We start from the raw sequence: 16,036 nt of genomic DNA on the forward strand, positions 1-16,036 counted from the left end.
GTTCATCTTGAACTTGTTTGGGTTTTTCCATAGACCCTACATTAACCTCACAATCTTGAGTTAAACCCATTGAAAACGAGGGTAAATTGTCAACAAAATTGACATGCAATGGCATACATCTGGTATTCCTCATAGATGAAGATGATTCATCCATTCTGATTTTGAAGAACTTATAATCTGATAAGAACGATCGATTATTTAACAAAAAAAAATGAAATAACTAAAAAACACGATACATATACAATTGTTGAAGAATGAAAAAAATAAAAAAAACAGATTCATGGCTAGATTTTGACGGTTATCTGTGAAAGTAGAAATCAATACTGGAGGGAGAAGTGAAATTTTTGCCAATTTGAATTTCAAAATCGGATAGGAGTGATTATAGGAGAAAGAGGTGGAATAGGAACAGGAGAGATAATTTTGATTTGTATAAAATTATATACAATATCAAAATAAATATTTTTACGATTCGTTAAAATATAGATGATGCGTCCCATTAATTATAACAAAAAAAAGAAACTATAATTATATAAAGTAAATAAATTAAACTATACCCTTATTATAGAATTCCTTAAGAATGTTTGCCATCCCATGTAATTTTCCCATTTATTTATGCATTCCATATATATTTCTTGAAAAAGTATTCTTATTTTTCCAATTATGGTAAACTATTATAATATGTGATATTTTGATACTTGAATTGGGCGGTAGTTATCTCTCTTGCCTTAATTATAATTTGTAAATTGTGTTTTTTCCTTTATTTGTGAGGCCCGTCTTCTAGCTGAAAGTAAAAATATGATGATTCATCCCTTGAAATTACTTGGGAAATGTTTAGCAGATTTTGTTGCTTAGATTATATGTCTTCCGCCTCAAGTTTTCTTTGTACTAATTTTTTCACTACAAATTTTGAGTCTATACAAATCTATTTTGGCTGACTTACAGTGTAAGGAATGTTGTGCAATAATTAGACACCCTAGACAAAAAGAGGCAACAAATAACAATGTAGACAAAATACTGTAAGAGTGTGTGGCTGAAGCGGCAACACATCCACGACAATCTGTTCATTTGCCAAAGTATAATTGCAGCTATAGAACGCAACATGATTGCCATGTTAAGTTGTGGAGCCTGATTAATATATATATACCCCATCGCCGTGGAAGTTTACTCACGGAGTGTTACCACAAAATATTGGTTTCTCTCTTTCTCTCTCTAGATCTCTCATCTCGTTCTCTTGAAAGTTCTTGTGTTCTTAATTCATCAAGTGTGTGTGGGTGAATTCGATCCTAATATGCCACACTCAGCTGTCTATCCAACTGAACTGCCAAAGGGAAGCAAATCTTCACTAGTTACACTAGTTTGTGCAAAGAAGCCGATTTCATTTTATTGTTTTTGTTTTGGTAATGTTTAGTATATGAGTATGTAATGAGATATGATCTCAAAATCGTGTTAGTCGTCTTCTGTTACTATGTGATAGTGTTATAGTTCTTAAAATATTCTTATTGTCTTTTTTTTGTCAGTATTAATGACTTCAAAATTTTTAGACAATCATCCTTTTGTCTTAAAGTATTACATTTAGTGAGGAGAATAATTTTTGTCCCAAATTGACTACTTATTACCTACAAATTAGCTTTTTAATTTATGACAATTGTCATTGTCGCTAATTATGACACTTTGTAGTGATAATTTTGTATAATCGTTAAATAAAATAGTTTTAGTCACGAAATTTAATGATTCAATAAGAAAATTAAAAGAAAAAACAAATTTGTCACTAATTTATATATTTGGGGACAAAAAATATATGTAAAGGGTACTTTCTAGAGACAATAATATTTGTGTAACTACGAAATATGTATTACATTAGAGACACATTCATTAATTAATCTATATATTTAGTGATGCACCAAACATACCATTATCCACATTTTTTTTTGTAATTTCTATTACGAACAAGTTTGTCATACATACTATGTATTTGAGGACAAAAATATCTTTTGTAGTTAATAGAACTCTATTTAGTGACGAATCACTAACGCATATCTATATATATTTAGTGACCCATGATTTAGGGACGATTGACTGACTAATTTGTTTTTGTCTCAAAATAGTTTTGTGATGAAATATGATTTTTTTGTGACAAAATAATTCCTCACTTATACTCGGAACTGTTGTAGTGATTAATTGTGAACGTGCTTTCTACACATCGATATGTTAGTGCAGAATTGACACCCAATTCTAAATACCTTTGTGGTAATATCTCACCCTATTATTGGTAAGACACATGGTGTGAATGTGGGCGACAACCTCCTCAAGGTCAAATTTTATAAACTAGTTAAAGCATAACTTGAAAAAATTTCATGGGATAAATAATAAAAATCGGGAAACTTTGTTTCTTACTTTCAGAATATAATATTGGAATTCAACTCCTATTTTTATTGACTTACAACAAGGCATTAACTAAATAGGAATTCTAATTGTTTTATTCTTATGTCCTATACCTTTCTTTTGATTAATAGTCTCTCATTAGAATGATATTTGTATTCTACATTAATTATCTGTATTTGACAAAACATAGCCTTTTTTAAGAGTGGTGTTTAATGATTAAAACATTTCTTTTTTTTTCCAGGTGAACTAACATGAAAACTTTTAGTTCGAGACGGAATAACATATTATTTTAAAAATAATATTGACAACTGATAAACTTCAAATTCTTTAGCCTCTATTTAATTGTGGGATATTTTATTCTCTAGATGAGTAATCATTACATCGAAAATATTTTTTTTTATCTTTAAATAAATTTTGTGATTTCATCATATTCTCAAAGTAAAAATTACAAGGTTATATTCTCTTTCATGTAATGCTAGTTTGACTTTGTTAAATTTGTTTGGTAAAAGGATAAAAACAAAATAGTTATACTACAAGATTTCCAATATATATATATATATATATATATATATATATATATATATAAATTCCTTTCATGAAGTCTTTTGCAAATACTTTAAACTTGTTTTAAGACTTAAAGATCAGTTTGATGAGTAAAGTGAAGTATTCCTTCCAAGCAGTATATGGGAACTAAGTACTCCCAAAAGAACTTAAAATGTTTTCACTTTTAAACAGAAGGAAACTAAGATTTCCAAATAGCCTTCGGGCTAGTATTCAGTTCAGAGAAATAGCTTTCATAATAAAGCAAGGAGGAAAATAAGATTTCAAAGATAGCCTTTGAGCTAAGTATTTTAAGCACTAATCTCAAACCACAAAATCAGTATGCTTTTAAAGCATAAGAGCGAATATATTTTGGGAGTAGTATTGAGCACTGATAAGGGGGAGCGTTCAGACAACTCACAGCCCTCATAAACCATGTAGCCACCATGGGTCGAAAAAAGTCATACTTTTTAGATGAACCTTTTTCACAATAGACTAGTAGATCCATTAGGTAGTTCGGGTCTTATATCTTTGGCCGGATATAGAATGTAGTGGAAGCATGAGGTAAATCGTTGTATCATCACTGTAGATTTTAGTGATGGTTGTCGGTTAGAGAAACTCTAATAGAAGTTACATGTATTGATATATATACATCAGTTTATTTTTATTTCTACATACATCTCAAAGTTATTTGTATCCTTGCATGAATTCAGAAATCATAGCATGTATTCAAACAACTTTTCTTTATATTGAACTTGCTTTTAAATTTTTTATATTATAATGAGTTAGTGTTATTGAGTTATGTTATTCATAGGTTGAGCAGGGCCAAGATAAGTATTTGTTCTTACTCTTTTCAAGCTTAAGTCGTTTTAGCATTCCAACTCGCATACTCGCACATTCAATGTACCGATGCCAATTGTAATGCATCATATCATGATGCAGAGCAGGTAACGAAGATCGACATCCGGCACACCTTTGATCCAGTTGATCAATCCAAAGTCAGTGGTGATCCCCCCTTGCATTCTGAAGGACACTTTTTATTGCTTTGAATTATTTTTTATCTTATTGGATGTTGTGGGATCTATCCCAATATTCATATCAGTTTTAGAAGGCTTTATAGACACTCAGAAATTTAGCATTGCGTCTATGATTCCTTGTATTGCTGACATTTTGTTATTGAGACTTAAGTGCCCTTTTGGCCAAATTATTAACTGAAGTTATTGAATGTGTTTATTTCATTGAGTTAAGTCTTTTGCATAATTAAGTAAGCTAGGCCAAGGGAGGACTCAAGGCCAACGATAGTCATTGGGTGTCGGTCACGTCCAAGATGTAGGCTCGGGGCGTTACAAACTTGGTATCAGAGCCAGAGTTCAAGAGTCCTAGGGAGTCTATGAAGCCTTGTCTGTGGAGTCCTAGTTATCGATGTGAAGAGCGACACATCTATAATTATGATGCAGCAACATTTAGGAATTCCTCACTTCTTTCATATTCTTTTTCGTGCGTTAGAGTTTATATCTAAATGTTTTTCCCTAATTCGTGCTTGTGCGTGTTTCAAATAACCATGCCTCCACGAAGAGCAACCAGAGGTCGCCCAACTAGGAGAATTGTAGAGGAACCAAAATTTCCCAATGCATCTGATGTACAACCATAAGAAGAAGTTTCTAATGCTGAGTTCAAAGAGGCAATAAGGATGCTTAGTCAAGTTGGGTAGCAGAGAGGATTAAGATAAGAAGAGGCTTACACTTCAAGGATTCGTGAGTTCTTGAGGATGAATCCTCAAAGTTTCACAGATTCAATCACTATTGAGGATCTAGAGAGTTTCATTGAGGAACAAAAGAAGGTTTTTAATGTGATGCATGTTGATAATGTTGAACGAGTTGAGCTAGCTGCATATCAACAGAAGAATGTCGCTAGGACTTGGTTCGATCAGTGGAAGGAGGGTAGATATGAAAATCACAATATTCGAGTTGGGCCTGTTTTGAAAAGTTTCTCTTGGGCGTTTCTTTCCCTAAAAAATTAAAGAGGCTAAGGTACGGGAGTTTCTTACATTGAAAAAGGACTCTTTGAGTATTTATGAGTATGGTTTGTTGTTCACCCAGCTTCATGCTATGGTTTTGAGATGGTTAAGAATATGAGTAGGATGAGCTTGTTTGTCACTGGCTTGGGTCGTGCATCAAGCAAAGAGGACAGAGCTACAATGCTTATAGGAGACATTGACATATCAAGGTTTATAGTTATGTGCGGCAGGTTGAAGAAGATAAATTGAGGGACAGAGAAGAGTATAGAAATAAGAAAGCTAAGACAATGAGTCCGGGCAACAGAAGAGTTATGCCAATCGGTCATTGTTTTAATAGATTCAGATGGGTCCTGCCCCATCATCTATTAGTGCACATACACTTAAGAACAAAGATGAGAACTATGGTCAGAATTCCATAGCTAAACATGTAACTCACAGAGTAGTGTAGTGCAAGGGGGGTAGTAGCCTGCACCAAGTGTGGTAGAAACCACTCTAGTGTATGTCTTGAGGACTCCACTGGTTGTTTCAAGTGCAATAGGATTAAGAATTTTGTGAGAGTGTACAAAGAACAAGCAAGGAAGTGGTAATGGGGTAAATAGAGCCCAACCTTCATTAGTTGCTCCACAAGATAGGCCTGCACCTAGGGGAGCTACTTACGGTATTGGTGCAGTAACAAACCTCTTGTATGCTAGTGAACCATTCAGTGTCTCCAAACTTGTTTGTAATCTATTCTAGCAGAAAGAGTATATCATGATTAACTATTTTCATCAATCACAAGAGTACCATCGCTGATTTAATTGAGTTAGACATGGTAGACTTTGATGTCATTCTTGGTATGGACTGCCTTCATACCTGTTATGCCTCAGTTGATTGTAGAACTCGAGTAGTCAAGTTTTAGTTTCCAAATAAGCTAGACTTAAAGTGGAAAAGAAGTTTAACAGTGCCTAAGGGTCGAATCATTTCGTACCTTAAGGCGAGGAAGTTAGTTTCTAACGGGTGTGTCTATCACTTAGTTCGAGTTAATGACTTTAGTGTTGAGCTACCTCCTATTCAGTTAGTTCCAATAGTGAAAGAATTCCCAAAAGTCTCCCCAGATGATTTTTCCCAAGCCCCGTAAGAGAGATAATTCGGTATAGATCTCTTTCTAAATACTCATCCTATTTCCATTCCGTCATATAGATTGGCACCAGCATAATTAAAAGAGTTGAAAGAACAGTTGAAATATCTGTTAGATAAGGGTTTCATTCGACCAAATTTCCCACCTTAGGGCGCTCCAATTTTATTTGTGAGAAAGAAGGATGATTCCCTTAGGATGTGTATAGATTACTGTCAATTTAATAAGTCTACCATCAAGAATAAGTATCCTTATCCAAAGATATATGATCTATTCGATCAACTTCAGGGTGCTTCTTCTTTTCCATGATTAACCTTAGATTAGGCTACCACCAATTGAAAGTTAGAGAATGAGACATTCTAAAGACAACTTTTAAAACTAGATATGGGCATTATGAGTTTTTGGTCATGTCGTTTGGGTTGACTAATGCTCCTGCAATATTCATGGGTCTTATGAATAGAGTCTTCAAACCGTATTTAGATATATTTGATATCGTCTTCATTGATGCCGTGCTAATCTATTCAAGGACTGATGAAGATCATTAGTCAACTCAGAATAGTCCTTCAGATTTTCAAACATAATGATTTATAGGCTAAGTTTTCAAAATGTGAATTTTGGCTTACGTATGTGGCATTCTTAGGCCACATAGTTCCCGGTGATGGGATTAGAGTTTTACCCAGTAGATATAAAAAGTTTAGAGTTGGACTAGACCCACGTCTCCAACTGACATAAGGAGTTTCTTGGGTTTGGTTGGCTACTATATAAGGTTTGTTGAGGGGTTTTCATCTATATCGTCTCCTTTTACAAAGTTAACTTAGAAAACTATTAAGTTTAAATGGTTTGAAGCTTACGAGAAAAACTTTCAAGAGTTGAAGAAGAGGTTGACTACTGCCCTACTCTTGACCATTCCAGGATGTACTCAAGGTTTTGTGGTGTATTGTGATGCAAATAGAGTTGGTTTGGGTTGCGCGTTAATGCAGAATGGCAAGGTTCTAGCTTATGCCTCTAGAAATTTAAAGGTTCATGAGAAGAATTATCCAACCCATGACTTAGAGTTGGTTGTTGTAGTAATCTCCTTCAAGATATGGCGTCACTATTTGTATGGTGTTCATGTGGATGTCTTCACTTATCACAAGAGCCTACAATATGTGTTCACTCAGATAGAGCTTAATCTCAAACAAAAGAGGTGGTTAGAACTTCTTAATGATTATGACATGAGCATTATTTAGCACTGAGGTAAGGGTAATATTGTTGTTGGTGACTTAAGTAGGTTGTCTATGGGTAGTACCGCCCATCTTGAGGAAGAGAAGAAGGAACTGACAAAACAAGTGCATAGACTTGCATGCCTTGGAGTCTGACTCATGGATTCCACAAAAGGAGGAATAGTGGTGAAAATGGGGTTGAGTAATCATTAGTGTCAGAAGTGAAAGAAAACAAAGACAAAGATACCATTTTGATTCAATTGAAGGCAAATGTTCATAAGCAAAGAGAATTAGATTTTGAACAAGCGGGAGATGGTATTTTGAAATATAAAGCAAAATGGATTGACTACAAGAGAGGATCACGGAGGAAGCTCATAGATCCAGATTTACCATTCATACAAGTTTCGGAAAGATGTACCGCAATTTGAGAGAGGTATATTTTTGGGAAGCTATGTAGAAGGGCATTGTTGAGTTTTTTGCCAAGTGCCCGAATTGCCAGAAAGTGAAAGTAAAACACCAAAGGCCTGGAGGGTTGGCCTTAGAACATAGAAATTCTGGAATGGAAGTGGGAGATCACGGTTACAGAAACTCTGAACGTTATTCTACAAGCAATATGTTTATTTGGAAAATACCACTCCGCTTGCCTACAAAAACGTATTTCATTAGCCTACAAAACCACCTTTCTAGTTGAGTCTTTTTATTTAATTGAGTATTTTCGTTAGATCATTATCTTCTACATATATTGTTTCACTCAACACTTTTAATACAAAAAATAATTCTAAACCATCAATATCATAAGAACTATTACATGTTAAAGAAAGTTTTAGGTTAAGACAATATATTTAAATTCTCATCATCTCTTGGTCTCAATAATTTACCACTAAATAAGATATCGAAAATATTTTCATATGCTTTAATTGGTTCGAATCTATTTTGAAGTGAAAAAATAGTTTGATCTACCCTACATATATAAAGTAATAAACACTAAAAGATTCTTCAAGGGACTTTGTGACTTCATTATCCATATTTTCATCAAATTGTTTCTTACAAAATTCAGGTTTATTTTCATCTCATATGCAATTTCTTAGCACAAATGATAACACACATTAGTACCCCCAGTAATTTTTTTTTATGAATGGAGCCCCCAAAATATATGAGGCCCAAGCAATGTCTTTAGTGGCCTATGGGTTAAGACGGTCATAAACAAATTAGGTCTCTATAGGAATGCTCGTAAGCCGTAATGATGAAATGAAGTAATTTTCATATAAATGACATGGAGGGTTGTTATGTGTAAAACTTGGCCAATTAATTGTGAACGTGCTTTCTATACTTCCATTTGCATAATTGACACCCATTTCTAAATATCTTTGTGGTGATATACCACCCTATTATTATGATGACACATGGTGTGAATGTGGGCAACAACCTCCTCAAGGTCAAATTTTATAAATAAGTTAAAACATAAATTGAAAAAATAAATTTTCATGGGATAAAATTAAAAGAAAAGTTGGGACACTTTGTTTCTTTCTTTAAAATATATTATTGGAATTAAACTCCTATTTTTAAGTGACTTACGACTGGGCATTAACTAAATAGGAATTTTTATTGTGTCCTTTTTCATGTCCCATACTTTTCTTTTGATTAATATTCTTGAATGATATTTGTATTCAACATTAATTATATGTACTAAAACATAGACTTTATTAAGAGGGGTGTTTGATGATTAAAATGTTCCATTTTTTTGAATTTGAACAAACATGAAAATTATTAGTTCGAGACTGAATAACATATTATTTTAAGAAAAATATTCACATCCGATAGACTTAAAATTCCTTAGCCTCTATTTGATTGTGCGATACTTTATTCTCTAGATGAGTAAATTATTACACTAAAACTATTAATATTTATGTTTAAATATATATTTTGTGATTTTATCTATTAGTAATGCAACATTATACACTTCTCTCTAATATTTTCTAAGTTAATTTTGAAAAGCTTCTTGTGTTGAAATATGAAATGTGTTTTTCTATTAATTATAGATTCTAACATTTAATTTGATAGGTGTCTCACCAAAGTTTTAAGCGAAAGACCTTCCCAGGTGTTGTTGCAAGACAGACGCAGACACAAGAAGCTTTTAAACAATTTTAAGAATATCCAGTTTTTCCCCACAAAATTACTCACCCAAATTATAAAACAACTCTAATTTGAATTCATTGCCAAACGCTACTTTAATTTTATTTTTATTTTATTTTGAAAATAAAAATTATTTTTAACAAATTTAACAAAAAACATGGCCAACCATTAAGATTAATGGTCGGTTGTGCTACTCGACATGTTTGTCTGGCTGCTTGCTGCTCAAGACCTGTAGGTTAAGTGCATTGCCCTCGACAAGGGGTGTCAGTACAAAATAATTTACATAGCATGTAAGATATGTTGGAAGTTGAGACTAAACTAAAAGTATTGAACGAAAAGAAAAGGGATTAAATACAAGTAAGATATGCAATCTCATTATAACAATAAATTATAAGCACATGAAAAACAATTACCTAACAGGGCCCTATAGCCTGGTAGGTACAAAAAACACACAACCCCTTTAGGTCCTAACGAGAGTAACAATCGCTAAATACCCATATTAGCCCCCTTACCTGGATCCCAATGACAACATGTTCTAAACCATCTGAATGTACATCTTCCAAGAACCAGTCATTGTATAAAAAAATTTTTTAGCGACAATTAATTAGCAATTGCTGCTAAATATGTATTTTTAGCAGCAATTAGCACTCTTTGTATGTGTTCCTAAAGGATTTAGCGACACTTAACTAATACCGGTAAAGACTTTAGCACCCTTTATTAATGTGTCTATTTATTGCCTCAAAAAGTTATTTTTGTAGTTAATGTAAAAAATATGAGGTTCTGTGTTACAATACACATGTGCTAGACCGTAGGTACAACCTACCTAACCTATAGACACGGACTACTCTGCATTTAGAATTGGTCTACCATGATTATAACCACGATTTACCTTGCCTTGAGTGATATCTCACCTGTCTTGTCAAGGCCTAGTGGAATGCTCGAGTATAGATTCTCTATACTCCTATAAATGGTTGGGGCCGGCCGACCCATAGATATAAAAGGGTAGGCACAATATAACAATAAATATGTATGATAGTGTATGTGTCTGTTGAGGCCAAAACAAGCTTCTAGAAGTTAGACGACAAAAATATCAAGAAAATAACAAGTAATCATAATTGATCAAAATTTAATCATAATATTTTTTTCTAATCGACTAATAACCGAGTTGAGTACCACCAGTAGACACTATATCATTTGGAGGTAGCCAACAAAGTAGGACAAGGCTAAAAGTCAAATAATGTCAATAGAACAGTTATAAAAAGCTTAGATCTTTAATCAACAAAGCCGGAAAATGTGTCTCTATGAAGCTTCCTCAACCCGTTATTTCTTCTAGAAATAATTAAACTCGAATTTATGAATGAATAATTTGATTTTGTTCTTTTCACATGCCTCTGAATGTACAACAAAAGGGGTATATATGAATTTAGTTTACTGAATATTAATATTTTTCTTCATTCGTCATAACGTGAGATTATTTCATTGTTAAGAATTTTAAATTATCATTAACCAGCATAAAGAATTACATAAGATTTCTTATTATTATCTCAGCCACCTTCTCGGAAGAGTAACAATTAGATGTTAAGTAACTTGGAATTATTGAGGTGGTTCAAGTATCTTGTTAACTTAAGTATTCAAATCAATTTATTTTGACATGAAATTCGCATATAAGCGACAAAAGTTTTGTTCATAAGATATTAAGATAAAAATAAGAATTTATGGAATTGACCAGAAATGTTTTAAAATCCATCAAAACCGTGTTTTGTGTATTTTAACAAGTTTCTCAACCTTTTTAAGTTTATCTCTTATCCATATTTTGATTTTCAAGTAAAAGATTTTTTAATTTCTTTCCAAAATCAATTTCATAATTTTTCCTAAAATTAAAAAGTTAATCTGTTTTCGAATAAATATTTGCTAAACTATATGAAATTTTTTACTTGAGTTCAAAAAACATAAGCCTATATCAAGGTGAATTTTTATTTTTACATTATTTCCTCTTTAATGTTCCTCCTATTATCTAATAATAGTATTTTTTGATTATATGATGGAGTCAACAATATAACAGAAATCTAAAGTAAAGCTACACAAACATGAAATTGATCATTGGCTCCACAATAGGTTAAGGATGAACAATATTAGACCTAGCATATGATAGATGGTGCTAGCCTGAGTAACATCATATGTGTCAGAGGTTATAGATACGTTCACAGGTAATGAACCTGCAAGAAATAAAAACTTTTTGTAAGTCATCAATAACATCAAATCTATTTAACAATATCACAAATCAAATCATTAAAATGCTACTTACAATTATAATTTTCCCAACCAATTCTTTGTCGAGCCAAATCATATACAATGACCCTATCTTTAAGCACAACATCTGCGTAACAAGAGAGATAATTTCATAACAATTAAATTATGATGCAGCTAGGGAACAAAGAAAGATACATATCATAAATTACATAAAGCCTTATTTTCAGTACTTTACCATCAGATTATTAAAATGTAATATTAACAGTAAAAATATATGAAAAGTAACTATTATTTAAAAGCTAACCTCCTAGAGTTGTTAGGCTTAAATTCCTACTTATAAAGCGAATGCACCACTTAGCAACACCATCCTGTTAAACACATATAATATAACATATGAATTTTATTATTGAAAATTTTAAATTACAAATGAATATTGAATCAAATACTTACAACAAAACCCATATCCTTGAGATAGTCTGTTGGTATTAAATTCATGGATGCATCACCTGCGAATTTTGAGAGAAATTGTTGGAAACACCTCATCTATGTTCTCTGAGAAACTGCTCAAGTCATTAAAGAGACCAATTAGGTATTCAATTAATAACTTTTATTAAATATTCACTGATAGAAAACAAAGTAATTCACCTTGAGGAAATGAGATAGCATGGGTACATTACTGATGTAATTGGCTTAGCTGAAGGTGAAACAACTACATTTATCTGTAAATTAAATATTCAAGTTAAGAAAAATGGTAAATTAGTTTGCCTTCGTTGTACATGTACATGATAAGACATAATTAGAAGAATAGTTGAAATCAACTTTGTTTGATCTATACGAGAAACAAGCATACTCCTAGAATTTTAAAAGTTACGAGGAAAATAGTCTATCAAATTACTGGACATTGCCTTGTTGCCTGATAGAGCACTGAAGGTAGTGGTTACTGCCTTGATGCATGCCTGAGACGTCTTCTATGCGATATCACATGTCAAAAACATTTAATAACAGCCCTAAGTCATGGTTAACCTCCCAAGTTAAAAAATTTACGCTAGCTAGCTCTCAAGAAACTGATTGACCTCTACACGAATTATCCGTCATCCAAGGTATGATTTGGCCATAAAATATTGTTTATTTTGGAGAATAATTATATTAGATATTACCCGTGAAGATGATACAATTTTTTTATTTGAGATAGGCACTTGTTCTCAAATTAAGGCTTGGGATGTTGCATTGAGGATGATATGCTCTTTAACTTGTGGTGGTTGTAAATCGAGTTAATGTTAGTGCTCAACGTATTTTTAATATGATCTTCCAGGTTGGGGAAGTAGCTGTGATTACCTGCATGACGATAGAGACTATGGAAGCATTGGGTCCCCACCGGATATCCCGAGTAAGTTAACTCTGTAGATCTTCTTTACATGCTGCACACATCTCTTGTCATGAAATCTCTGATAGTACCCTCGGTGCGATTCACATGCATCGTACATGGATATATATATATATATATATATATATATATATATATATATATATATATATATATATATATATATATATATATATATATATATATATATATATATATATATTTATTCAAAACCACTATGTTGAACATATATTAAACTCCAATTCATAACTTTGGGAGTATGATAAGCTTGGTTCTAAGAATTTAAGGTTAAAGCTATCAAGTTTAAATCTTGGATTGGTCTCAGTTTTGAGGTTTCAACTGAAGAGGAGAATTCGTGCTCTTCCTGATCCCAACATTCATATGTTCTCTATTAAGAAAGGGGAGAAAAAACAACAATGGATTGAGCTGGGCAGGACAATGTTCTTTTTGATAATTTAATTGCTGAGTTTGAAACATCTTAATATATATAGGTGGAGCTGGTGGCTTGTAGACCCCGTAAAGCTCCAATGATTTTATATGTAATTGCCACATAATGGAGTAGTCCCCAGATTTTCCATCAAGGAAAAGACACAGGAGAATTTTGAAAGCCCACAGGCTTAGCAAACTTTTGAGTGGTTCTAGGGAATTTCAAATCCAAAATGCACAACAGAAAAGCCTCTAACTGCATCCAAAATTGATAACTGCATCCAAATGCCCTTGAAACATTTTATTTCTAGTCTATCGCTAGTAACAGCTTGGAGAAGCATGCCAATACTAATGAGATAAAGCAATGTAAACATATTTGAAGATTATCAAGGATGGTTATCAGTGGAGGAATATGAATGCTGAAACGGTTACCAGCTCGACAGAATTTTAGTCAGAGTACTTGACCACTTTCATAATGTACGATAAACGAATGATGAGAAATTTCAACTATACCTTACTTCAACGATAAGCGAATGACAAACCAGATTGTATAATTGCAGGCATGTAGTACTTGGGGCTAAGATTGGGGGACCGTTTCTACCTAGCAGCTTCAGAAGGGCTTTACGTATTTGCTACAATTTGTGGCGAAAAAAAGAGATAAATGAAAAGAACTTATTACGACAAACTTAGATGTCTATGGTGAAGAAGAGCCAGGGGAGATTTACTATCATGGAGTATCCTTTGGAGAAGTAGGTAATGATAACAACCATAGTTATGGTTACTTTATCACAAAGAAAAACAAGGGTGAAACAAGGGCACTTGGAAACAACCCCATTGTATTAGGATATTACATTTAATAACATAACTCGTTGGATATTACTTTTTATAATGTAAAAAGTTGGATGGTATTTTTTATAATGTAACTTTTTTAATTGCTGGCAGCAATATCATTACTTGTAAATTATGGTTGTTTGAACTTTTATTGGCTTAATTAGCTTTAGAGCATTATTCTAAGAATCAATTTGTGGGGGATCAGAACCGCCACAAAATAACCTCCGCTGTTTTTTAAAGGGTGAGTGAAAAACCGTCACAACTTTATTATGGAAGACCTAATTTTGGGGGTTGCTGAAACATCTGTTACAATATATTGCGGGGTTCCTAACCCCTATAGTATGTAAAATAAACCCCCTCTATTTAGGCTTTTTTTATATAGAATGTCTTCCATGAATGAGTTAGGTCTATATTTTAATCATTCTTTATTTTTAATAAAACCCCTAGAATCCTCCATAAAAGAATCATATTCCTTTGAGTTTTACAAGATTTCAGGTATAAAATCATAAAAGTAACGGTTTTTATCTAGAAAACTAAGTCCAATGATTTCTTAATAATTTTTTTTCTATTTCTTAATAGTTTCTTGAAATTTTCTTAACGAATTCTTGAAAATTTTATGTTATGAACCCTTAATGAGAAACAAAGAAATTCTTCAAATATTATGATGCTATCTTATGTTTTCTTTACTATAATATTATGATCTGACATATATTTCTCATGAATGCAAAGATATGATACATGAGCCGTAACCTCATGACATGAACAAAATTTATGAACTATAATCCTCTAAAGGTATGAACACGAGTCTTCGAACTAATCCATGAACACGTGAGCATAAGGGAGATAAATGGTTAATCGAGAAAGCATAAATCTAAATGATGAATGCCTAAAATTATGTTTGCTGGCGTACTTTAAGGATCATACAGTTGGTTCAGATGACTTATTCTTTAATGCCTCCGGTAAGGGCTATGTCACATATTCGGTAAGGTATGAGATGACTTAGCTGATCCGGCCGAGATTACACTACATGAACTCACATGGTGGTTTTTGTTGGTTATACCGCTTACATGGTGGTTTTTGTTGGTTATGCTATCATTCTCCTATAATGAACTAAATATTACAAATACATATTCCTATGGCAGTCTAAATGACCTCATCTCTTAAACTTCCTATGTTAGATCATAATTATGGTTGTTGCTTCTATTGATCTTGATATGTATGCTATGCTTTATTATGTCACTTTACATGCATTACTATTTCAGATGTACTTACATCCCTTATGTTGGGGCCCAACATTCTTTTATTGATGCAGACTTAGGTCTGCATGCACGTGATCAAGGCGCTCCCTAGGTTTTATGTCTTCTTCTATTGGTCCCTTTATTTTCATGGGGCTTAGAATTCAATTTCCTAGTATTTTATAATTACGTGCTTAAGGTATAACGGGGGTCTTGTCGCGGTAGATATTACTTAGTTATCTTTAGAGGTTTCTTAAATAGACAGTTAGTTATGGTTTAGTTTAGGCTTAATTTAGACCTCTGTGTTTTTTTTCAATATTATGACTTAAATATATGCAAAGACTCTTCAAATTTTTTAAAAATATGTTTACACTCAGGTCTAGTCTCATGTAATTGATACACTCGAGTCAGGCATTGAGTGTCAGCCCCACCTAGGATCTAGACTCGGGGCATGATAATATAAATTATTTTATGGATCTAAATCTTGATTATTATATTTTCTTGTCTATGATATATATAATA

This window comes from Solanum lycopersicum, chromosome 1 (assembly GCF_036512215.1).
Source record: "Solanum lycopersicum chromosome 1, SLM_r2.1".
Lineage (NCBI taxonomy): Eukaryota > Viridiplantae > Streptophyta > Magnoliopsida > Solanales > Solanaceae > Solanum > Solanum lycopersicum.